A 27,465-nucleotide genomic window follows, 5' to 3' on the forward strand; every position below is an offset into this window, starting at 1 on the left:
GCGCCACTCTGCTTCCATCCACCCCCGATTGGACTTGAACCCACAATCCCTGGCTTAGGAGGCCAGTGCCTTATCCATTAGGCCACTGGGGCACTGTCTACCTTTAGCAAATAGTACAAACTGATACAAGCAGTAAAAACAATGTGTACTGGATAGCCCTGAGACACGCAAATGAAATTTAGCTTTCTAATTTCTGTTTGCGTTTCATTTTTGAAAATAACCTGTTTAGCAGAGTATGGTTTCGATCCATCGACCTCTGGGTTATGGGCCCAGCACGCTTCCGCTGTGCCACTCTGCTCTCAGCCACTTCAGACAAGACTAGAACTCAAAATCTTTGGCTTAGGAGTCCAGTATCTTAGGCCACTGGGATACTGTGTAAACAGTATGACCTATACAAACTGTTGGAAGAGGTAAAAAAATATATATAATGGCACTGAGACATGCCCATGAAACGACACGTTTTTAAAAATGTTGTTCTCACTTAAAATAAACTGTTTAGCAGAGGATGGTTTCGATTCATCGACCTCTGGGTTATCGGCACAGCACGCTTCCGCTGCGCCACTCTGCTCTCAGCCACTTCAGAAAAGACTAGAACTCAAAATCTTTGGCTGAGGAGTCCAGTATCTTAGGCCACTGGGATACTGTGTAAACAGTATGACCTATACGAACTGTTGGAAGAGGTAAAAAAAAATTATAATGGCACTGAGACATTATGCCCATGAAACGACACATTTTTTAAAAATGTTGTTCGCACTTAAAAGAAACTGTTTAGCAGAGGATGGTTTCGATCCATTGACCTCTGGGTTATGGGCCCAGCACGCTTCCGCTGCTCCACTCTGCTTTCATCCACCCCAGATGGGACTTGAACCCACAATCCCTGGCTTAGGAGGCCAATGCCTTATCCATTAGTTAACTGGGGCACTGTCTACCTTTTGCAAATAGTACGAACTGATACAAGCAGTAAAAACAATGTGTACTGGATAGCACTGAGACACGCAAATGAAATTTTGCTTTCTAATTTCTGTTTGCGTTTCATTTTTGAAAATAATCTGTTTAGCAGAGGATGGTTTCGATCCACCGACCTCTGTGTTATGGGCCCAGCACGCTTCCGCTGTGCCACTCTGCTCTCAGCCACTTCAGAAAAGACTAGAACTCAAAATCTTTGGCTTAGGAGTCCAGTATCTTAGGCCACTGGGATACTGTGTAAACAGTATGACCTATACGAACTGTTGGAAGAGGTAAAAAAATATATATAATGGCACTGAGACATGCCCATGAAACGACACATTTTTTTAAAATGTTGTTCGCACTTAAAATAAACTGTTTAGCAGAGGATGGTTTCGATCCATCGACCTCTGGGTTATGGGCCCAGCACGCTTCCGCTGCGCCACTCTGCTCTCAGCCACTTCAGAAAAGACTAGAACTCACAATCCATGGCTTAGGAGTCCAGTATCTTAGGCCACTGGGATACTGTGTAAACAGTATGACCTATACGAACTGTTGGAAGAGTTAAAAAAATATATATAATGGCACTGAGACATGCCCATGAAACGACACATTTTTAAAAAATGTTGTTCGCACTTAAAATAAACTGTTTAGCAGAGGATGGTTTCGATCCATCGACCTCTGGGTTATGGGCCCAGCACGCTTCCGCTGCGCCACTCTACTCTCAGCCACTTCAGAAAAGACTAGAACTCACAATCCATGGCTTAGGAGTCCAGTATCTTAGGCCACTGGGATACTGTGTAAACAGTATGACCTATACGAACTGTTGGAAGAGGTAAAAAAAAATTATAATGGCACTGAGACATTATGCCCATGAAACGACACATTTTTAAAAAATGTTGTTCGCACTTAAAATGAACTGTTTAGCAGAGAATGGTTTCGATCCATCGACCTCTGGGTTATGGGCCCAGCACGCTTCCGCTGCGCCACTCTGCTCTCAGCCACTTCAGAAAAGACTAGAACTCACAATCCATGGCTTAGGAGTCCAGTATCTTAGGCCACTGGGATACTGTGTAAACAGTATGACCTATACGAACTGTTGGAAGAGGTAAAAAAAAATTATAATGGCACTGAGACATTATGCCCATGAAACAACACATTTTTTAAAAATGTTGTTCGCACTTAAAATAAACTGTTTAGCAGAGGATGGTTTCGATCCATCGACCTCTGGGTTATGGGCCCAGCACGCTTCCGCTGCGCCACTCTGCTCTCAGCCACTTCAGAAAAGACTAGAACTCAAAATCTTTGGCTTAGGAGTCCAGTATCTTAGGCCACTGGGATACTGTGTAAACAGTATGACCTATACGAACTTTTGGAAGAGGCAAAAAAATATATATAATGGCACTGAGACATGCCCATGAAACGACACATTTTTTAAAAATGTTGTTCGCACTAAAAATAAACTGTTTAGCAGAGGATGGTTTCGATCCATCGACCTCTGGACCCAGCACGCTTCCGCTGCGCCACTCTGCTCTCATCACCTTCAGAAAAGACTAGAACTCACAATCCATGGCTTAGGAGTCCAGTATCTTAGGCCACTGGGATACTGTGTAAACAGTATGACCTATATGAACTGTTGGAAGAGGTAAAAAAAAATATATAATGGCACTGAGACATTATGCCCATGAAACGACACATTTTTTAAAAATGTTGTTCGCACTTAAAATAAACTGTTTAGCAGAGGATGGTTTCGATCCATCGACCTCTGGGTTATGGGCCCAGCACGCTTCCGCTGCGCCACTCTGCTCTCATCCCCTTCAGAAAAGACTAGAACTCACAATCCATGGCTTAGGAGTCCAGTATCTTAGGCCACTGGGATACTGTGTAAACAGTATGACCTATACGAACTGTTGGAAGAGGTAAAAAACAAATTATAATGGCACTGAGACATTATGCCCATGAAACGACACATTTTTTAAAAATGTTGTTCGCACTTAAAATAAACTATTTAGCAGAGGATGGTTTCGATCCATCGACCTCTGGGTTATGGGCCCAGCACGCTTCCGCTGCGCCACTCTGCTCTCAGCCACTTCAGAAAAGACTAGAACTCAAAATCTTTGGCTGAGGAGTCCAGTATCTTAGGCCACTGGGATACTGTGTAAACAGTATGACCTATACGAACTGTTGGAAGAGGTAAAAAAAAATTATAATGGCACTGAGACATTATGCCCATGAAACGACAAATTTTTTAAAAATGTTGTTCGCACTTAAAAGAAACTGTTTAGCAGAGGATGGTTTCGATCCATCGACCTCTGGGTTATGGGCCCAGCACGCTTCCGCTGCTCCACTCTGCTTTCATCCACCCCAGACGGGACTTGAACCCACAATCCCTGGCTTAGGAGGCCAATGCCTTATCCATTAGTTAACTGGGGCACTGTCTACCTTTTGCAAATAGTACGAACTGATACAAGCAGTAAAAACAATGTGTACTGGATAGCACTGAGACACGCAAATGAAATTTAGCTTTCTAATTTCTGTTTGCGTTTCATTTTTGAAAATAATCTGTTTAGCAGAGGATGGTTTCGATCCATCGACCTCTGTGTTATGGGCCCAGCACGCTTCCGCTGTGCCACTCTGCTCTCAGCCACTTCAGAAAAGACTAGAACTCAAAATCTTTGGCTTAGGAGTCCAGTATCTTAGGCCACTGGGATACTGTGTAAACAGTATGACCTATACGAACTGTTGGAAGAGGTAAAAAAATATATATAATGGCACTGAGACATGCCCATGAAACGACACATTTTTTTAAAATGTTGTTCGCACTTAAAATAAACTGTTTAGCAGAGGATGGTTTCGATCCATCGACCTCTGTGTTATGGGCCCAGCACGCTTCCGCTGCGCCACTCTGCTCTCATCCCCTTCAGAAAAGACTAGAACTCACAATCCATGGCTTAGGAGTCCAGTATCTTAGGCCACTGGGATACTGTGTAAACAGTATGACCTATACGAACTGTTGGAAGAGGTAAAAAACAAATTATAATGGCACTGAGACATTATGCCCATGAAACGACACATTTTTTAAAAATGTTGTTCGCACTTAAAATAAACTATTTAGCAGAGGATGGTTTCGATCCATCGACCTCTGGGTTATGGGCCCAGCACGCTTCCGCTGCGCCACTCTGCTCTCAGCCACTTCAGAAAAGACTAGAACTCAAAATCTTTGGCTGAGGAGTCCAGTATCTTAGGCCACTGGGATACTGTGTAAACAGTATGACCTATACGAACTGTTGGAAGAGGTAAAAAAAAATTATAATGGCACTGAGACATTATGCCCATGAAACGACAAATTTTTTAAAAATGTTGTTCGCACTTAAAAGAAACTGTTTAGCAGAGGATGGTTTCGATCCATCGACCTCTGGGTTATGGGCCCAGCACGCTTCCGCTGCTCCACTCTGCTTTCATCCACCCCAGACGGGACTTGAACCCACAATCCCTGGCTTAGGAGGCCAATGCCTTATCCATTAGTTAACTGGGGCACTGTCTACCTTTTGCAAATAGTACGAACTGATACAAGCAGTAAAAACAATGTGTACTGGATAGCACTGAGACACGCAAATGAAATTTAGCTTTCTAATTTCTGTTTGCGTTTCATTTTTGAAAATAATCTGTTTAGCAGAGGATGGTTTCGATCCATCGACCTCTGTGTTATGGGCCCAGCACGCTTCCGCTGTGCCACTCTGCTCTCAGCCACTTCAGAAAAGACTAGAACTCAAAATCTTTGGCTTAGGAGTCCAGTATCTTAGGCCACTGGGATACTGTGTAAACAGTATGACCTATACGAACTGTTGGAAGAGGTAAAAAAATATATATAATGGCACTGAGACATGCCCATGAAACGACACATTTTTTTAAAATGTTGTTCGCACTTAAAATAAACTGTTTAGCAGAGGATGGTTTCGATCCATCGACCTCTGGGTTATGGGCCCAGCACGCTTCCGCTGCGCCACTCTGCTCTCAGCCACTTCAGAAAAGACTAGAACTCACAATCCATGGCTTAGGAGTCCAGTATCTTAGGCCACTGGGATACTGTGTAAACAGTATGACCTATACGAACTGTTGGAAGAGTTAAAAAAATATATATAATGGCACTGAGACATGCCCATGAAACGACACATTTTTAAAAAATGTTGTTCGCACTTAAAATAAACTGTTTAGCAGAGGATGGTTTCGATCCATCGACCTCTGGGTTATGGGCCCAGCACGCTTCCGCTGCGCCACTCTACTCTCAGCCACTTCAGAAAAGACTAGAACTCACAATCCATGGCTTAGGAGTCCAGTATCTTAGGCCACTGGGATACTGTGTAAACAGTATGACCTATACGAACTGTTGGAAGAGGTAAAAAAAAATTATAATGGCACTGAGACATTATGCCCATGAAACGACACATTTTTTAAAAATGTTGTTCGCACTTAAAATAAACTATTTAGCAGAGGATGGTTTCGATCCATCGACCTCTGGGTTATGGGCCCAGCACGCTTCCGCTGCGCCACTCTGCTCTCAGCCACTTCAGAAAAGACTAGAACTCAAAATCTTTGGCTGAGGAGTCCAGTATCTTAGGCCACTGGGATACTGTGTAAACAGTATGACCTATACGAACTGTTGGAAGAGGTAAAAAAAAATTATAATGGCACTGAGACATTATGCCCATGAAACGACAAATTTTTTAAAAATGTTGTTCGCACTTAAAAGAAACTGTTTAGCAGAGGATGGTTTCGATCCATCGACCTCTGGGTTATGGGCCCAGCACGCTTCCGCTGCTCCACTCTGCTTTCATCCACCCCAGACGGGACTTGAACCCACAATCCCTGGCTTAGGAGGCCAATGCCTTATCCATTAGTTAACTGGGGCACTGTCTACCTTTTGCAAATAGTACGAACTGATACAAGCAGTAAAAACAATGTGTACTGGATAGCACTGAGACACGCAAATGAAATTTAGCTTTCTAATTTCTGTTTGCGTTTCATTTTTGAAAATAATCTGTTTAGCAGAGGATGGTTTCGATCCATCGACCTCTGTGTTATGGGCCCAGCACGCTTCCGCTGTGCCACTCTGCTCTCAGCCACTTCAGAAAAGACTAGAACTCAAAATCTTTGGCTTAGGAGTCCAGTATCTTAGGCCACTGGGATACTGTGTAAACAGTATGACCTATACGAACTGTTGGAAGAGGTAAAAAAATATATATAATGGCACTGAGACATGCCCATGAAACGACACATTTTTTTAAAATGTTGTTCGCACTTAAAATAAACTGTTTAGCAGAGGATGGTTTCGATCCATCGACCTCTGGGTTATGGGCCCAGCACGCTTCCGCTGCGCCACTCTGCTCTCAGCCACTTCAGAAAAGACTAGAACTCACAATCCATGGCTTAGGAGTCCAGTATCTTAGGCCACTGGGATACTGTGTAAACAGTATGACCTATACGAACTGTTGGAAGAGTTAAAAAAATATATATAATGGCACTGAGACATGCCCATGAAACGACACATTTTTAAAAAATGTTGTTCGCACTTAAAATAAACTGTTTAGCAGAGGATGGTTTCGATCCATCGACCTCTGGGTTATGGGCCCAGCACGCTTCCGCTGCGCCACTCTACTCTCAGCCACTTCAGAAAAGACTAGAACTCACAATCCATGGCTTAGGAGTCCAGTATCTTAGGCCACTGGGATACTGTGTAAACAGTATGACCTATACGAACTGTTGGAAGAGGTAAAAAAAAAATATAATGGCACTGAGACATTATGCCCATGAAACGACACATTTTAAAAAAATGTTGTTCGCACTTAAAATGAACTGTTTAGCAGAGAAAGGTTTCGATCCATCGACCTCTGGGTTATGGGCCCAGCACGCTTCCGCTGCGCCACTCTGCTCTCAGCCACTTCAGAAAAGACTAGAACTCACAATCCATGGCTTAGGAGTCCAGTATCTTAGGCCACTGGGATACTGTGTAAACAGTATGACCTATACGAACTGTTGGAAGAGGTAAAAAAAAATTATAATGGCACTGAGACATTATGCCCATGAAACAACACATTTTTTAAAAATGTTGTTCGCACTTAAAATAAACTGTTTAGCAGAGGATGGTTTCGATCCATCGACCTCTGGGTTATGGGCCCAGCACGCTTCCGCTGCGCCACTCTGCTCTCAGCCACTTCAGAAAAGACTAGAACTCAAAATCTTTGGCTTAGGAGTCCAGTATCTTAGGCCACTGGGATACTGTGTAAACAGTATGACCTATACGAACTTTTGGAAGAGGTAAAAAAATATATATAATGGCACTGAGACATGCCCATGAAACGACACATTTTTAAAAAATGTTGTTCGCACTAAAAATAAACTGTTTAGCAGAGGATGGTTTCGATCCATCGACCTCTGGGCCCAGCACGCTTCCGCTGCGCCACTCTGCTCTCATCACCTTCAGAAAAGACTAGAACTCACAATCCATGGCTTAGGAGTCCAGTATCTTAGGCCACTGGGATACTGTGTAAACAGTATGACCTATATGAACTGTTGGAAGAGGTAAAAAAAAATATATAATGGCACTGAGACATTATGCCCATGAAACGACACATTTTTAAAAAATGTTGTTCGCACTTAAAATAAACTGTTTAGCAGAGGATGGTTTCGATCCATCGACCTCTGGGTTATGGGCCCAGCACGCTTCCGCTGCGCCACTCTACTCTCAGCCACTTCAGAAAAGACTAGAACTCACAATCCATGGCTTAGGAGTCCAGTATCTTAGGCCACTGGGATACTGTGTAAACAGTATGACCTATACGAACTGTTGGAAGAGGTAAAAAAAAATTATAATGGCACTGAGACATTATGCCCATGAAACGACACATTTTTAAAAAATGTTGTTCGCACTTAAAATGAACTGTTTAGCAGAGAATGGTTTCGATCCATCGACCTCTGGGTTATGGGCCCAGCACGCTTCCGCTGCGCCACTCTGCTCTCAGCCACTTCAGAAAAGACTAGAACTCACAATCCATGGCTTAGGAGTCCAGTATCTTAGGCCACTGGGATACTGTGTAAACAGTATGACCTATACGAACTGTTGGAAGAGGTAAAAAAAAATTATAATGGCACTGAGACATTATGCCCATGAAACAACACATTTTTTAAAAATGTTGTTCGCACTTAAAATAAACTGTTTAGCAGAGGATGGTTTCGATCCATCGACCTCTGGGTTATGGGCCCAGCACGCTTCCGCTGCGCCACTCTGCTCTCAGCCACTTCAGAAAAGACTAGAACTCACAATCCATTGCTTAGGAGTCCAGTGTCTTAGGCCACTGGGATACTGTGTAAACAGTATGACCTATACGAACTGTTGGAAGAGGTAAAAAAATATATATAATGGCACTGAGACATGCCCATGAAACGACACATTTTTTAAAAATGTTGTTCGCACTTAAAATAAACTGTTTAGCAGAGGATGGTTTCGATCCATCGACCTCTGGGTTATGGGCCCAGCACGCTTCCGCTGCGCCACTCTGCTCTCAGCCACTTCAGAAAAGACTAGAACTCACAATCCATTGCTTAGGAGTCCAGTGTCTTAGGCCACTGGGATACTGTGTAAACAGTATGACCTATACGAACTGTTGGAAGAGGTAAAAAAATATATATAATGGCACTGAGACATGCCCATGAAACGACACATTTTTAAAAAATGTTGTTCGCACTTAAAATAAACTGTTCAGCAGAGGATGGTTTCGATCCATCGACCTCTGGGTTATGGGCCCAGCACGCTTCCGCTGCGCCACTCTGCTCTCAGCCACTTCAGAAAAGACTAGAACTCACAATCCATGGCTTAGGAGTCCAGTATCTTAGGCCACTGGGATACTGTGTAAACAGTATGACCTATACGAACTGTTGGAAGAGGTAAAAAAAAAATTATAATGGCACTGAGACATTATGCCCATGAAACGACACATTTTTTAAAAATGTTGTTCGCACTTAAAATGAACTGTTTAGCAAAGAATGGTTTCGATCCATCGACATCTGGGTTATGGGCCCAGCACGCTTCCGCTGCGCCACTCTGCTTCCATCCACCCCAGATGGGACTTGAACCCACAATCCCTGGCTTAGGAGGCCAGTGCCTTATCCATTAGGCCACTGGGGCACTGTCTACCTTTTGCAAATAGTACAAACTGATACAAGCAGTAAAAACAATGTGTACTGGATAGCACTGAGACATGCAAATGAAATATAGCTTTCTAATTTCTGTTTGCGTTTCATTTTTGAAAATAATCTGTTTAGCAGAGGATGGTTTCGATCCATCGACCTCTGGGTTATGGGACCTGCACGCTTCCGCTGCGCCACTCTGCTCTCAGCCACTTCAGAAATGACTAGAACTCAAAATCTTTGGCTTAGGAGTCCAGTATCTTAGGCCACTGGGATACTGTGTAAACAGTATGACCTATACGAACTTTTGGAAGAGGTAAAAAAATATATATAATGGCACTGAGACATGCCCATGAAACGACACATTTAAAAAAAATGTTGTTCGCACTAAAAATAAACTGTTTAGCAGAGGATGGTTTCGATCCATCGACCTCTGGGTTATGGGCCCAGCACGCTTCCGCTGCGCCACTCTGCTCTCAGCACCTTCAGAAAAGACTAGAACTCACAATCCATTGCTTAGGAGTCCAGTGTCTTAGGCCACTGGGATACTGTGTAAACAGTATGACCTATACGAACTGTTGGAAGAGGTAAAAAAATATATATAATGGCACTGAGACATGCCCATGAAACGACACATTTTTAAAAAATGTTGTTCGCACTTAAAATAAACTGTTTAGCAGAGGATGGTTTCGATCCATCGACCTCTGGGTTATGGGCCCAGCACGCTTCCGCTGCGCCACTCTGCTCTCAGCCACTTCAGAAAAGACTAGAACTCACAATCCATGGCTTAGGAGTCCAGTATCTTAGGCCACTGGGATACTGTGTAAACAGTATGACCTATACGAACTGTTGGAAGAGGTAAAAAAAAAATTATAATGGCACTGAGACATTATGCCCATGAAACGACAAATTTTTTTTAAATGTTGTTCGCACTTAAAATAAACTGTTTAGCAGAGGATGGTTTCGATCCATCGACCCCTGGGTTATGGGCCCAGCACGCTTCCGCTGCGCCACTCTGCTCTCATCCCCTTCAGAAAAGACTAGAACTCACAATCCATTACTTAGGAGTCCAGTGTCTTAGGCCACTGGGATACTGTGTAAACAGTATGACCTATACGAACTGTTGGAAGAGGTAAAAAAATATATATAATGGCACTGAGACATGCCCATGAAACGACACATTTTTAAAAAATGTTGTTCGCACTTAAAATAAACTGTTTAGCAGAGGATGGTTTCGATCCATCGACCTCTGGGTTATGGGCCCAGCACGCTTCCGCTGCGCCACTCTGCTCTCAGCCACTTCAGAAAAGACTAGAACTCAAAATCTTTGGCTTAGGAGTCCAGTATCTTAGGCCACTGGGATACTGTGTAAACAGTATGACCTATACGAACTGTTGGAAGAGGTAAAAAAAAAATTATAATGGCACTGAGACATGCCCATGAAACGACACATTTTAAAAAAATGTTGTTCGCACTTAAAATGAACTATTTAGCAGAGAATGGTTTCGATCCATCGACCTCTGGGTTATGGGCCCAGCACGCTTCCGCTGCGCCACTCTGCTCTCAGCCACTTCAGAAAAGACTAGAACTCACAATCCATGGCTTAGGAGTCCAGTATCTTAAGCCACTGGGATACTGTGTAAACAGTATGACCTATACGAACTGTTGGAAGAGGTAAAAAAAAAATTATAATGGCACTGAGACATTATGCCCATGAAACGACATATTTTTTAAAAATGTTGTTCGCACTTAAAATAAACTGTTTAGCAGAGGATGGTTTCGATCCATCGACCTCTGGGTTATGGGCCCAGCACGCTTGCGCTGCGCCACTCTGCTCTCAGCCACTTCAGAAAAGACTAGAACTCAAAATCTTTGGCTTAGGAGTCCAGTATCTTAGGCCACTGGGATACTGTGTAAACAGTATGACCTATACGAACTGTTGGAAGAGGTAAAAAAAAAATTATAATGGCACTGAGACATGCCCATGAAACGACACATTTTTAAAAAATGTTGTTCGCACTTAAAATGAACTATTTAGCAGAGAATGGTTTCGATCCATCGACCTCTGGGTTATGGGCCCAGCACGCTTCCGCTGCGCCACTCTGCTCTCAGCCACTTCAGAAAAGACTAGAACTCACAATCCATGGCTTAGGAGTCCAGTATCTTAAGCCACTGGGATACTGTGTAAACAGTATGACCTATACGAACTGTTGGAAGAGGTAAAAAAAAAAATTATAATGGCACTGAGACATTATGCCCATGAAACGACATATTTTTTAAAAATGTTGTTCGCACTTAAAATAAACTGTTTAGCAGAGGATGGTTTCGATCCATCGACCTCTGGGTTATGGGCCCAGCACGCTTCCGCTGCGCCACTCTGCTCTCATCCCCTTCAGAAAAGACTAGAACTCACAATCCATGGCTTAGGAGTCCAGTATCTTAGGCCACTGGGATACTGTGTAAACAGTATGACCTATACGAACTGTTGGAAGAGGTAAAAAAAAATATATAATGGCACTGAGACATTATGCCCATGAAACGACACATTTTTTAAAAATGTTGTTCGCACTTAAAATAAACTGTTTAGCAGAGGATGGTTTCGATCCATCGACCTCTGGGTTATGGGCCCAGCACGCTTCCGCTGCGCCACTCTGCTCTCATCCCCTTCAGAAAAGACTAGAACTCACAATCCATGGCTTAGGAGTCCAGTATCTTAGGCCACTGGGATACTGTGTAAACAGTATGACCTATACGAACTGTTGGAAGAGGTAAAAAACAAATTATAATGGCACTGAGACATTATGCCCATGAAACGACACATTTTTTAAAAATGTTGTTCACACTTAAAATAAACTATTTAGCAGAGGATGGTTTCGATCCATCGACCTCTGGGTTATGGGCCCAGCACGCTTCCGCTGCGCCACTCTGCTCTCATCACCTTCAGAAAAGACTAGAACTCACAATCCATTGCTTAGGAGTCCAGTGTCTTAGGCCACTGGGATACTGTGTAAACAGTATGACCTATACGAACTGTTGGAAGAGGTAAAAAAATATATATAATGGCACTGAGACATGCCCATGAAACGACACATTTTTAAAAAATTTTGTTCGCACTTAAAATAAACTGTTTAGCAGAGGATGGTTTCGATCCATCGACCCCTGGGTTATGGGCCCAGCACGCTTCCGCTGCGCCACTCTGCTCTCATCCCCTTCAGAAAAGACTAGAACTCACAATCCATTGCTTAGGAGTCCAGTGTCTTAGGCCACTGGGATACTGTGTAAACAGTATGACCTATACGAACTGTTGGAAGAGGTAAAAAAATATATATAATGGCACTGAGACATGCCCATGAAACGACACATTTTTAAAAAATGTTGTTCGCACTTAAAATAAACTGTTTAGCAGAGGATGGTTTCGATCCATCGACCTCTGGGTTATGGGCCCAGCACGCTTCCGCTGCGCCACTCTGCTCTCAGCCACTTCAGAAAAGACTAGAACTCAAAATCTTTGGCTTAGGAGTCCAGTATCTTAGGCCACTGGGATACTGTGTAAACAGTATGACCTATACGAACTGTTGGAAGAGGTAAAAAAAAAATTATAATGGCACTGAGACATGCCCATGAAACGACACATTTTTAAAAAATGTTGTTCGCACTTAAAATGAACTATTTAGCAGAAAATGGTTTCGATCCATCGACCTCTGGGTTATGGGCCCAGCACGCTTCCGCTGCGCCACTCTGCTCTCAGCCACTTCAGAAAAGACTAGAACTCACAATCCATGGCTTAGGAGTCCAGTATCTTAAGCCACTGGGATACTGTGTAAACAGTATGACCTATACGAACTGTTGGAAGAGGTAAAAAAAAAATTATAATGGCACTGAGACATTATGCCCATGAAACGACATATTTTTTAAAAATGTTGTTCGCACTTAAAATAAACTGTTTAGCAGAGGATGGTTTCGATCCATCGACCTCTGGGTTATGGGCCCAGCACGCTTCCGCTGCGCCACTCTGCTCTCAGCCACTTCAGAAAAGACTAGAACTCAAAATCTTTGGCTTAGGAGTCCAGTATCTTAGGCCACTGGGATACTGTGTAAACAGTATGACCTATACGAACTGTTGGAAGAGGTAAAAAAAAAATTATAATGGCACTGAGACATGCCCATGAAACGACACATTTTAAAAAAATGTTGTTCGCACTTAAAATGAACTATTTAGCAGAGAATGGTTTCGATCCATCGACCTCTGGGTTATGGGCCCAGCACGCTTCCGCTGCGCCACTCTGCTCTCAGCCACTTCAGAAAAGACTAGAACTCACAATCCATGGCTTAGGAGTCCAGTATCTTAAGCCACTGGGATACTGTGTAAACAGTATGACCTATACGAACTGTTGGAAGAGGTAAAAAAAAAATTATAATGGCACTGAGACATTATGCCCATGAAACGACATATTTTTTAAAAATGTTGTTCGCACTTAAAATAAACTGTTTAGCAGAGGATGGTTTCGATCCATCGACCTCTGGGTTATGGGCCCAGCACGCTTGCGCTGCGCCACTCTGCTCTCAGCCACTTCAGAAAAGACTAGAACTCAAAATCTTTGGCTTAGGAGTCCAGTATCTTAGGCCACTGGGATACTGTGTAAACAGTATGACCTATACGAACTGTTGGAAGAGGTAAAAAAAAAATTATAATGGCACTGAGACATGCCCATGAAACGACACATTTTTAAAAAATGTTGTTCGCACTTAAAATGAACTATTTAGCAGAGAATGGTTTCGATCCATCGACCTCTGGGTTATGGGCCCAGCACGCTTCCGCTGCGCCACTCTGCTCTCAGCCACTTCAGAAAAGACTAGAACTCACAATCCATGGCTTAGGAGTCCAGTATCTTAAGCCACTGGGATACTGTGTAAACAGTATGACCTATACGAACTGTTGGAAGAGGTAAAAAAAAAAATTATAATGGCACTGAGACATTATGCCCATGAAACGACATATTTTTTAAAAATGTTGTTCGCACTTAAAATAAACTGTTTAGCAGAGGATGGTTTCGATCCATCGACCTCTGGGTTATGGGCCCAGCACGCTTCCGCTGCGCCACTCTGCTCTCATCCCCTTCAGAAAAGACTAGAACTCACAATCCATGGCTTAGGAGTCCAGTATCTTAGGCCACTGGGATACTGTGTAAACAGTATGACCTATACGAACTGTTGGAAGAGGTAAAAAAAAATATATAATGGCACTGAGACATTATGCCCATGAAACGACACATTTTTTAAAAATGTTGTTCGCACTTAAAATAAACTGTTTAGCAGAGGATGGTTTCGATCCATCGACCTCTGGGTTATGGGCCCAGCACGCTTCCGCTGCACCACTCTGCTCTCATCCCCTTCAGAAAAGACTAGAACTCACAATCCATGGCTTAGGAGTCCAGTATCTTAGGCCACTGGGATACTGTGTAAACAGTATGACCTATACGAACTGTTGGAAGAGGTAAAAAACAAATTATAATGGCACTGAGACATTATGCCCATGAAACGACACATTTTTTAAAAATGTTGTTCACACTTAAAATAAACTATTTAGCAGAGGATGGTTTCGATCCATCGACCTCTGGGTTATGGGCCCAGCACGCTTCCGCTGCGCCACTCTGCTCTCATCACCTTCAGAAAAGACTAGAACTCACAATCCATTGCTTAGGAGTCCAGTGTCTTAGGCCACTGGGATACTGTGTAAACAGTATGACCTATACGAACTGTTGGAAGAGGTAAAAAAATATATATAATGGCACTGAGACATGCCCATGAAACGACACATTTTTAAAAAATTTTGTTCGCACTTAAAATAAACTGTTTAGCAGAGGATGGTTTCGATCCATCGACCCCTGGGTTATGGGCCCAGCACGCTTCCGCTGCGCCACTCTGCTCTCATCCCCTTCAGAAAAGACTAGAACTCACAATCCATTGCTTAGGAGTCCAGTGTCTTAGGCCACTGGGATACTGTGTAAACAGTATGACCTATACGAACTGTTGGAAGAGGTAAAAAAATATATATAATGGCACTGAGACATGCCCATGAAACGACACATTTTTAAAAAATGTTGTTCGCACTTAAAATAAACTGTTTAGCAGAGGATGGTTTCGATCCATCGACCTCTGGGTTATGGGCCCAGCACGCTTCCGCTGCGCCACTCTGCTCTCAGCCACTTCAGAAAAGACTAGAACTCAAAATCTTTGGCTTAGGAGTCCAGTATCTTAGGCCACTGGGATACTGTGTAAACAGTATGACCTATACGAACTGTTGGAAGAGGTAAAAAAAAAATTATAATGGCACTGAGACATGCCCATGAAACGACACATTTTTAAAAAATGTTGTTCGCACTTAAAATGAACTATTTAGCAGAAAATGGTTTCGATCCATCGACCTCTGGGTTATGGGCCCAGCACGCTTCCGCTGCGCCACTCTGCTCTCAGCCACTTCAGAAAAGACTAGAACTCACAATCCATGGCTTAGGAGTCCAGTATCTTAAGCCACTGGGATACTGTGTAAACAGTATGACCTATACGAACTGTTGGAAGAGGTAAAAAAAAAATTATAATGGCACTGAGACATTATGCCCATGAAACGACATATTTTTTAAAAATGTTGTTCGCACTTAAAATAAACTGTTTAGCAGAGGATGGTTTCGATCCATCGACCTCTGGGTTATGGGCCCAGCACGCTTCCGCTGCGCCACTCTGCTCTCAGCCACTTCAGAAAAGACTAGAACTCAAAATCTTTGGCTTAGGAGTCCAGTATCTTAGGCCACTGGGATACTGTGTAAACAGTATGACCTATACGAACTGTTGGAAGAGGTAAAAAAAAAATTATAATGGCACTGAGACATGCCCATGAAACGACACATTTTTAAAAAATGTTGTTCGCACTTAAAATGAACTATTTAGCAGAGAATGGTTTCGATCCATCGACCTCTGGGTTATGGGCCCAGCACGCTTCCGCTGCGCCACTCTGCTCTCAGCCACTTCAGAAAAGACTAGAACTCACAATCCATGGCTTAGGAGTCCAGTATCTTAAGCCACTGGGATACTGTGTAAACAGTATGACCTATACGAACTGTTGGAAGAGGTAAAAAAAAAATTATAATGGCACTGAGACATTATGCCCATGAAACGACATATTTTTTAAAAATGTTGTTCGCACTTAAAATAAACTGTTTAGCAGAGGATGGTTTCTATCCATCGACCTCTGGGTTATGGGCCCAGCACGCTTCCGCTGCGCCACTCTGCTTCCATCCACCCCAGATGGGACTTGAACCCACAATCCCTGGCTTAGGAGGCCAGTGCCTTATCCATTAGGCCACTGGGGCACTGTCTACCTTTTGAAAATAGTACAAACTGATACAAGCAGTAAAAACAATGTGTACTGGATAGCACTGAGACATGCAAATGAAATATAGCTTTCTAATTTCTGTTTGCGTTTCATTTTTGAAAATAATCTGTTTAGCAGAGGATGGTTTCGATCCATCGACCTCTGGGTTATGGGACCTGCACGCTTCCGCAGCGCCACTCTGCTCTCAGCCACTTCAGAAATGACTAGAACTCAAAATCTTTGGCTTAGGAGTCCAGTATCTTAGGTCACTGGGATACTGTGTAAACAGTATGACCTATACGAACTTTTGGAAGAGGTAAAAAAATATATATAATGGCACTGAGACATGCCCATGAAACGACACATTTTTTAAAAATGTTGTTCGCACTAAAAATAAACTGTTTAGCAGAGGATGGTTTCGATCCATCGACCTCTGGGTTATGGGCCCAGCACGCTTCCGCTGCGCCACTCTGCTCTCATCACCTTCAGAAAAGACTAGAACTCACAATCCATGGCTTAGGAGTCCAGTATCTTAGGCCACTGGGATACTGTGTAAACAGTATGACCTATACGAACTGTTGGAAGAGGTAAAAAAAAATTATAATGGCACTGAGACATTATGCCCATGAAACGACACATTTTTTAAAAATGTTGTTCGCACTTAAAATAAACTGTTTAGCAGAGGATGGTTTCGATCCATCGACCTCTGGGTTATGGGCCCAGCACGCTTCCGCTGCGCCACTCTGCTCTCAGCCACTTCAGAAAAGACTAGAACTCAAAATCTTTGGCTTAGGAGTCCAGTATCTTAGGCCACTGGGATACTGTGTAAACAGTATGACCTATACGAACTTTTGGAAGAGGTAAAAAAATATATATAATGGCACTGAGACATGCCCATGAAACGACACATTTAAAAAAAAATGTTGTTCGCACTAAAAATAAACTGTTTAGCAGAGGATGGTTTCGATCCATCGACCTCTGGGTTATGGGCCCAGCACGCTTCCGCTGCGCCACTCTGCTCTCATCACCTTCAGAAAAGACTAGAACTCACAATCCATGGCTTAGGAGTCCAGTATCTTAGGCCACTGGGATACTGTGTAAACAGTATGACCTATACGAACTGTTGGAAGAGGTAAAAAAATATATATAATGGCACTGAGACATTATGCCCATGAAACGACACATTTTTTAAAAATGTTGTTCGCACTTAAAATAAACTGTTTAGCAGAGGATGGTTTCGATCCATCGACCTCTGGGTTATGGGCCCAGCACGCTTCCGCTGCGCCACTCTGCTCTCATCCCCTTCAGAAAAGACTAGAACTCACAATCCATGGCTTAGGAGTCCAGTATCTTAGGCCACTGGGATACTGTGTAAACAGTATGACCTATACGAACTGTTGGAAGAGGTAAAAAACAAATTATAATGGCACTGAGACATTATGCCCATGAAACGACACATTTTTTAAAAATGTTGTTCGCACTTAAAATAAACTATTTAGCAGAGAATGGTTTCGATCCATCGACCTCTGGGTTATGGGCCCAGCACGCTTCCGCTGCGCCACTCTGCTCTCAGCCACTTCACAAAAGACTAGAACTCACAATCAATGGCTTAGGAGTCCAGTATCTTAGGCCACTGGGATACTGTGTAAACAGTATGACCTATACGAACTGTTGGAAGAGGTAAAAAAAATATATATAATGGCACTGAGACATTATGCCCATGAAACGACAAATTTTTTTAAAATGTTGTTCGCACTTAAAATAAACTGTTTAGCAGAGGATGGTTTCGATCCATCGACCTCTGGGTTATGGGCCCAGCACGCTTCCGCTGCGCCACTCTGCTCTCATCCCCTTCAGAAAAGACTAGAACTCACAATCCATGGCTTAGGAGTCCAGTATCTTAGGCCACTGGGATACTGTGTAAACAGTATGACCTATACGAACTGTTGGAAGAGGTAAAAAACAAATTATAATGGCACTGAGACATTATGCCCATGAAACGACACATTTTTTTTAAATGTTGTTCGCACTTAAAATAAACTATTTAGCAGAGGATGGTTTCGATCCATCGACCTCTGGGTTATGGGCCCAGCACGCTTCCGCTGCGCCACTCTGCTCTCAGCCACTTCACAAAAGACTAGAACTCACAATCAATGGCTTAGGAGTCCAGTATCTTAGGCCACTGGGATACTGTGTAAACAGTATGACCTATACGAACTGTTGGAAGAGGTAAAAAAATATATATAATGGCACTGAGACATTATGCCCATGAAACGACACATTTTTTAAAAATGTTGTTCGCACTTAAAATAAACTGTTTAGCAGAGGATGGTTTCGATCCATCGTCCTCTGGGTTATGGGCCCAGCACGCTTCCGCTGCGCCACTCTGCTCTCATCCCCTTCAGAAAAGACTAGAACTCACAATCCATGGCTTAGGAGTCCAGTATCTTAGGCCACTGGGATACTGTGTAAACAGTATGACCTATACGAACTGTTGGAAGAGGTAAAAAACAAATTATAATGGCACTGAGACATTATGCCCATGAAACGACACATTTTTTAAAAATGTTGTTCGCACTTAAAATAAACTATTTAGCAGAGGATGGTTTCGATCCATCGACCTCTGGGTTATGGGCCCAGCACGCTTCCGCTGCGCCACTCTGCTCTCAGCCACTTCACAAAAGACTAGAACTCACAATCAATGGCTTAGGAGTCCAGTATCTTAGGCCACTGGGATACTGTGTAAACAGTATGACCTATACGAACTGTTGGAAGAGGTAAAAAAAAATTATAATGGCACTGAGACATTATGCCCATGAAACGACACATTTTTTAAAAATGTTGTTCGCACTTAAAATAAACTGTTTAGCAGAGGATGGTTTCGATCCATCGACCTCTGGGTTATGGGCCCAGCACGCTTCCGCTGCGCCACTCTGCTCTCATCCCCTTCAGAAAAGACTAGAACTCACAATCCATTGCTTAGGAGTCCAGTGTCTTAGGCCACTGGGATACTGTGTAAACAGTATGACCTATATGAACTGTTGGAAGAGGTAAAAAAATATATATAATGGCACTGAGACATGCCCATGAAACGACACATTTTTAAAAAATGTTGTTCGCACTTAAAATAAACTGTTTAGCAGAGGATGGTTTCGATCCATCGACCTCTGGGTTATGGGCCCAGCACGCTTCCGCTGCGCCACTCTGCTCTCAGCCACTTCAGAAAAGACTAGAACTCAAAATCTTTGGCTTAGGAGTCCAGTATCTTAGGCCACTGGGATACTGTGTAAACAGTATGACCTATACGAACTGTTGGAAGAGGTAAAAAAAAAATTATAATGGCACTGAGACATGCCCATGAAACGACACATTTTTAAAAAATGTTGTTCTCACTTAAAATGAACTATTTAGCAGAGAATGGTTTCGATCCATCGACCTCTGGGTTATGGGCCCAGCACTCTTCCGCTGCGCCACTCTGCTCTCAGCCACTTCAGAAAAGACTAGAACTCACAATCCATGGCTTAGGAGTCCAGTATCTTAGGCCACTGGGATACTGTGTAAACAGTATGACATATACGAACTGTTGGAAGAGGTAAAAAAAAATGTATAATGGCACTGAGACATTATGCCCATGAAACGACATATTTTTTAAAAATGTTGTTCGCACTTAAAATAAACTGTTTAGCAGAGAATGGTTTCGATCCATCGACCTCTGGGTTATGGGCCCAGCACGCTTCCGCTGCGCCACTCTGCTCTCAGCCACTTCAGAAATGACTAGAACTCAAAATCTTTGGCTTAGGAGTCCAGTATCTTAGGCCACTGGGATACTGTGTAAACAGTATGACCTATACGAACTTTTGGAAGAGGTAAAAAAATATATATAATGGCACTGAGACATGCCCATGAAACGACACATTTTTAAAAAATGTTGTTCGCACTAAAAATAATCTGTTTAGCAGAGGATGGTTTCGATCCATCGACCTCTGGGTTATGGGCCCAGCACGCTTCCGCTGCGCCACTCTGCTCTCATCACCTTCAGAAAAGACTAGAACTCACAATCCATTGCTTAGGAGTCCAGTGTCTTAGGCCACTGGGATACTGTGTAAACAGTATGACCTATACGAACTGTTGGAAGAGGTAAAAAAATATATATAATGGCACTGAGACATGCCCATGAAACGACACATTTTTAAAAAATGTTGTTCGCACTTAAAATAAACTGTTTAGCAGAGGATGGTTTCGATCCATCGACCTCTGGGTTATGGGCCCAGCACGCTTCCGCTGCGCCACTCTGCTCTCAGCCACTTCAGAAAAGACTAGAACTCACAATCCATGGCTTAGGAGTCCAGTATCTTAGGCCACTGGGATACTGTGTAAACAGTATGACCTATACGAACTGTTGGAAGAGGTAAAAAAAAAATTATAATGGCACTGAGACATTATGCCCATGAAACGACACATTTTTTAAAAATGTTGTTCGCACTTAAAATAAACTGTTTAGCAGAGGATGGTTTCGATCCATCGACCCCTGGGTTATGGGCCCAGCACGCTTCCGCTGCGCCACTCTGCTCTCATCCCCTTCAGAAAAGACTAGAACTCACAATCCATTGCTTAGGAGTCCAGTGTCTTAGGCCACTGGGATACTGTGTAAACAGTATGACCTATATGAACTGTTGGAAGAGGTAAAAAAATATATATAATGGCACTGAGACATGCCCATGAAACGACACATTTTTAAAAAATGTTGTTCGCACTTAAAATAAACTGTTTAGCAGAGGATGGTTTCGATCCATCGACCTCTGGGTTATGGGCCCAGCACGCTTCCGCTGCGCCACTCTGCTCTCAGCCACTTCAGAAAAGACTAGAACTCAAAATCTTTGGCTTAGGAGTCCAGTATCTTAGGCCACTGGGATACTGTGTAAACAGTATGACCTATACGAACTGTTGGAAGAGGTAAAAAAAAAATTATAATGGCACTGAGACATGCCCATGAAACGACACATTTTTAAAAAATGTTGTTCTCACTTAAAATGAACTATTTAGCAGAGAATGGTTTCGATCCATCGACCTCTGGGTTATGGGCCCAGCACGCTTCCGCTGCGCCACTCTGCTCTCAGCCACTTCAGAAAAGACTAGAACTCACAATCCATGGCTTAGGAGTCCAGTATCTTAGGCCACTGGGATACTGTGTAAACAGTATGACATATACGAACTGTTGGAAGAGGTAAAAAAAAAATTATAATGGCACTGAGACATTATGCCCATGAAACGACAAATTTTTTTAAAATGTTGTTCGCACTTAAAATAAACTGTTTAGCAGAGGATGGTTTCGATCCATCGACCTCTGGGTTATGGGCCCAGCACGCTTCCGCTGCGCCACTCTGCTCTCATCCCCTTCAGAAAAGACTAGAACTCACAATCCATGGCTTAGGAGTCCAGTATCTTAGGCCACTGGGATACTGTGTAAACAGTATGACCTATACGAACTGTTGGAAGAGGTAAAAAACAAATTATAATGGCACTGAGACATTATGCCCATGAAACGACACATTTTTTTAAAATGTTGTTCGCACTTAAAATAAACTATTTAGCAGAGGATGGTTTCGATCCATCGACCTCTGGGTTATGGGCCCAGCACGCTTCCGCTGCGCCACTCTGCTCTCAGCCACTTCACAAAAGACTAGAACTCACAATCAATGGCTTAGGAGTCCAGTATCTTAGGCCACTGGGATACTGTGTAAACAGTATGACCTATACGAACTGTTGGAAGAGGTAAAAAAAAATATATAATGGCACTGAGACATTATGCCCATGAAACGACACATTTTTTAAAAATGTTGTTCGCACTTAAAATAAACTGTTTAGCAGAGGATGGTTTCGATCCATCGTCCTCTGGGTTATGGGCCCAGCACGCTTCCGCTGCGCCACTCTGCTCTCATCCCCTTCAGAAAAGACTAGAACTCACAATCCATGGCTTAGGAGTCCAGTATCTTAGGCCACTGGGATACTGTGTAAACAGTATGACCTATACGAACTGTTGGAAGAGGTAAAAAACAAATTATAATGGCACTGAGACATTATGCCCATGAAACGACACATTTTTTAAAAATGTTGTTCGCACTTAAAATAAACTATTTAGCAGAGGATGGTTTCGATCCATCGACCTCTGGGTTATGGGCCCAGCACGCTTCCGCTGCGCCACTCTGCTCTCAGCCACTTCACAAAAGACTAGAACTCACAATCAATGGCTTAGGAGTCCAGTATCTTAGGCCACTGGGATACTGTGTAAACAGTATGACCTATACGAACTGTTGGAAGAGGTAAAAAAAAATTATAATGGCACTGAGACATTATGCCCATGAAACGACACATTTTTTAAAAATGTTGTTCGCACTTAAAATAAACTGTTTAGCAGAGGATGGTTTCGATCCATCGACCTCTGGGTTATGGGCCCAGCACGCTTCCGCTGCGCCACTCTGCTCTCATCCCCTTCAGAAAAGACTAGAACTCACAATCCATTGCTTAGGAGTCCAGTGTCTTAGGCCACTGGGATACTGTGTAAACAGTATGACCTATATGAACTGTTGGAAGAGGTAAAAAAATATATATAATGGCACTGAGACATGCCCATGAAACGACACATTTTTAAAAAATGTTGTTCGCACTTAAAATAAACTGTTTAGCAGAGGATGGTTTCGATCCATCGACCTCTGGGTTATGGGCCCAGCACGCTTCCGCTGCGCCACTCTGCTCTCAGCCACTTCAGAAAAGACTAGAACTCAAAATCTTTGGCTTAGGAGTCCAGTATCTTAGGCCACTGGGATACTGTGTAAACAGTATGACCTATACGAACTGTTGGAAGAGGTAAAAAAAAAATTATAATGGCACTGAGACATGCCCATGAAACGACACATTTTTAAAAAATGTTGTTCTCACTTAAAATGAACTATTTAGCAGAGAATGGTTTCGATCCATCGACCTCTGGGTTATGGGCCCAGCACTCTTCCGCTGCGCCACTCTGCTCTCAGCCACTTCAGAAAAGACTAGAACTCACAATCCATGGCTTAGGAGTCCAGTATCTTAGGCCACTGGGATACTGTGTAAACAGTATGACATATACGAACTGTTGGAAGAGGTAAAAAAAAATGTATAATGGCACTGAGACATTATGCCCATGAAACGACATATTTTTTAAAAATGTTGTTCGCACTTAAAATAAACTGTTTAGCAGAGAATGGTTTCGATCCATCGACCTCTGGGTTATGGGCCCAGCACGCTTCCGCTGCGCCACTCTGCTCTCAGCCACTTCAGAAATGACTAGAACTCAAAATCTTTGGCTTAGGAGTCCAGTATCTTAGGCCACTGGGATACTGTGTAAACAGTATGACCTATACGAACTTTTGGAAGAGGTAAAAAAATATATATAATGGCACTGAGACATGCCCATGAAACGACACATTTTTAAAAAATGTTGTTCGCACTAAAAATAATCTGTTTAGCAGAGGATGGTTTCGATCCATCGACCTCTGGGTTATGGGCCCAGCACGCTTCCGCTGCGCCACTCTGCTCTCATCACCTTCAGAAAAGACTAGAACTCACAATCCATTGCTTAGGAGTCCAGTGTCTTAGGCCACTGGGATACTGTGTAAACAGTATGACCTATACGAACTGTTGGAAGAGGTAAAAAAATATATATAATGGCACTGAGACATGCCCATGAAACGACACATTTTTAAAAAATGTTGTTCGCACTTAAAATAAACTGTTTAGCAGAGGATGGTTTCGATCCATCGACCTCTGGGTTATGGGCCCAGCACGCTTCCGCTGCGCCACTCTGCTCTCAGCCACTTCAGAAAAGACTAGAACTCACAATCCATGGCTTAGGAGTCCAGTATCTTAGGCCACTGGGATACTGTGTAAACAGTATGACCTATACGAACTGTTGGAAGAGGTAAAAAAAAATTATAATGGCACTGAGACATTATGCCCATGAAACGACACATTTTTTAAAAATGTTGTTCGCACTTAAAATAAACTGTTTAGCAGAGGATGGTTTCGATCCATCGACCTCTGGGTTATGGGCCCTGCACGCTTCCGCTGCGCCACTCTGCTCTCATCCCCTTCAGAAAAGACTAGAACTCACAATCCATTGCTTAGGAGTCTAGTGTCTTAGGCCACTGGGATACTGTGTAAACAGTATGACCTATACGAACTGTTGGAAGAGGTAAAAAAAAATTATAATGGCACTGAGACATTATGCCCATGAAACGACACATTTTTTAAAAATGTTGTTCGCACTTAAAATAAACTGTTTAGCAGAGGATGGTTTCGATCCATCGACCTCTGGGTTATGGGCCCTGCACGCTTCCGCTGCGCCACTCTGCTCTCATCCCCTTCAGAAAAGACTAGAACTCACAATCCATTGCTTAGGAGTCTAGTGTCTTAGGCCACTGGGATACTGTGTAAACAGTATGACCTATACGAACTGTTGGAAGAGGTAAAAAACAAATTATAATGGCACTGAGACATTATGCCCATGAAACGACACATTTTTTAAAAATGTTGTTCACACTTAAAATAAACTATTTAGCAGAGGATGGTTTCGATCCATCGACCTCTGGGTTATGGGCCCAGCACGCTTCCGCTGCGCCACTCTGCTCTCAGCCACTTCACAAAAGACTAGAACTCACAATCAATGGCTTAGGATTCCAGTATCTTAGGCCACTGGGATACTGTGTAAACAGTATGACCTATACGAACTGTTGGAAGAGGTAAAAAAAAATTATAATGGCACTGAGACATTATGCCCATGAAACGACACATTTTTTAAAAATGTTGTTCGCACTTAAAATAAACTGTTTAGCAGAGGATGGTTTCGATCCATCGACCTCTGGGTTATGGGCCCAGCACGCTTCCGCTGCGCCACTCTGCTCTCATCCCCTTCAGAAAAGACTAGAACTCACAATCCATGGCTTAGGAGTCCAGTATCTTAGGCCACTGGGATACTGTGTAAACAGTATGACCTATACGAACTGTTGGAAGAGGTAAAAAACAAATTATAATGGCACTGAGACATTATGCCCATGAAACGACACATTTTTTAAAAATGTTGTTCGCACTTAAAATAAACTATTTAGCAGAGGATGGTTTCGATCCATCGACCTCTGGGTTATGGGCCCAGCACGCTTCCGCTGCGCCACTCTGCTCTCAGCCACTTCACAAAAGACTAGAACTCACAATCAATGGCTTAGGAGTCCAGTATCTTAGGCCACTGGGATACTGTGTAAACAGTATGACCTATACGAACTGTTGGAAGAGGTAAAAAAAAATTATAATGGCACTGAGACATTATGCCCATGAAACGACACATTTTTTTAAAATGTTGTTCGCACTTAAAATAAACTATTTAGGAGAGAATGGTTTCGATCCATCGACCTCTGGGTTATGGGCCCAGCACGCTTCCGCTGCGCCACTCTGCTCTCAGCCACTTCACAAAAGACTAGAACTCACAATCAATGGCTTAGGAGTCCAGTATCTTAGGCCACTGGGATACTGTGTAAACAGTATGACCTATACGAACTGTTGGAAGAGGTAAAAAAAAATATATAATGGCACTGAGACATTATGCCCATGAAACGACACATTTTTTAAAAATGTTGTTCGCACTTAAAACAAACTGTTTAGCAGAGGATGGTTTCGATCCATCGACCTCTGGGTTATGGGCCCAGCACGCTTCCGCTGCGCCACTCTGCTCTCATCCCCTTCAGAAAAGACTAGAACTCACAATCCATGGCTTAGGAGTCCAGTATCTTAGGCCACTGGGATACTGTGTAAACAGTATGACCTATACGAACTGTTGGAAGAGGTAAAAAAAAAATTATAATGGCACTGAGACATTATGCCCATGAAACGACACATTTTTTAAAAATGTTGTTCACACTTAAAATAAACTATTTAGCAGAGGATGGTTTCGATCCATCGACCTCTGGGTTATGGGCCCAGCACGCTTCCGCTGCGCCACTCTGCTCTCAGCCACTTCAGAAAAGACTAGAACTCACAATCCATGGCTTAGGAGTCCAGTATCTTAGGCCACTGGGATACTGTGTAAACAGTATGACCTATACGAACTGTTGGAAGAGGTAAAAAAAAAATTATAATGGCACTGAGACATTATGCCCATGAAACGACACATTTTTTAAAAATGTTGTTCACACTTAAAATAAACTGTTTAGCAGAGGATGGTTTCGATCCATCGACCTCTGGGTTATGGGACCTGCACGCTTCCGCTGCGCCACTCTGCTCTCAGCCACTTCAGAAATGACTAGAACTCAAAATCTTTGGCTTAGGAGTCCAGTATCTTAGGCCACTGGGATACTGTGTAAACAGTATGACCTATACGAACTTTTGGAAGAGGTAAAAAAATATATATAATGGCACTGAGACATGCCCATGAAACGACACATTTTTTAAAAATGTTGTTCGCACTAAAAATAAACTGTTTAGCAGAGGATGGTTTCGATCCATCGACCTCTGGGTTATGGGCCCAGCACGCTTCCGCTGCGCCACTCTGCTCTCATCACCTTCAGAAAAGACTAGAACTCACAATCCATTGCTTAGGAGTCCAGTGTCTTAGGCCACTGGGATACTGTGTAAACAGTATGACCTATACGAACTGTTGGAAGAGGTAAAAAAATATATATAATGGCACTGAGACATGCCCATGAAACGACACATTTTTAAAAAATTTTGTTCGCACTTAAAATAAACTGTTTAGCAGAGGATGGTTTCAATCCATCGACCTCTGGGTTATGGGCCCAGCACGCTTCCGCTGCGCCACTCTGCTCTCAGCCACTTCAGAAAAGACTAGAACTCACAATCCATGGCTTAGGAGTCCAGTATCTTAGGCCACTGGGATACTGTGTAAACAGTATGACCTATACGAACTGTTGGAAGAGGTAAAAAAAAAA

At 42.9% G+C, this 27,465-nt stretch overlaps 2 non-coding genes across 2 annotated transcripts; both read right to left on the reverse strand.

Annotated features, from left to right (window-relative positions):
• Positions 1–9,054: 9,054 nt before the first annotated feature.
• Positions 9,055–9,127, reverse strand: trnar-ccu (transfer RNA arginine (anticodon CCU)). Its single transcript has one exon. It is a non-coding gene; the product is annotated as a tRNA-Arg (tRNA).
• Positions 9,128–16,423: 7,296 nt separating this feature from the next.
• trnar-ccu (transfer RNA arginine (anticodon CCU)) lies at positions 16,424–16,496 on the reverse strand. The gene has a single exon. It is a non-coding gene; the product is annotated as a tRNA-Arg (tRNA).
• Between the last annotated feature and the right edge of the window lie 10,969 nt (positions 16,497–27,465).

The sequence above is a fragment of the Oncorhynchus clarkii genome, unplaced genomic scaffold (genome assembly GCF_045791955.1).
Source record: "Oncorhynchus clarkii lewisi isolate Uvic-CL-2024 unplaced genomic scaffold, UVic_Ocla_1.0 unplaced_contig_1723_pilon_pilon, whole genome shotgun sequence".
NCBI lineage: Eukaryota > Metazoa > Chordata > Actinopteri > Salmoniformes > Salmonidae > Oncorhynchus > Oncorhynchus clarkii.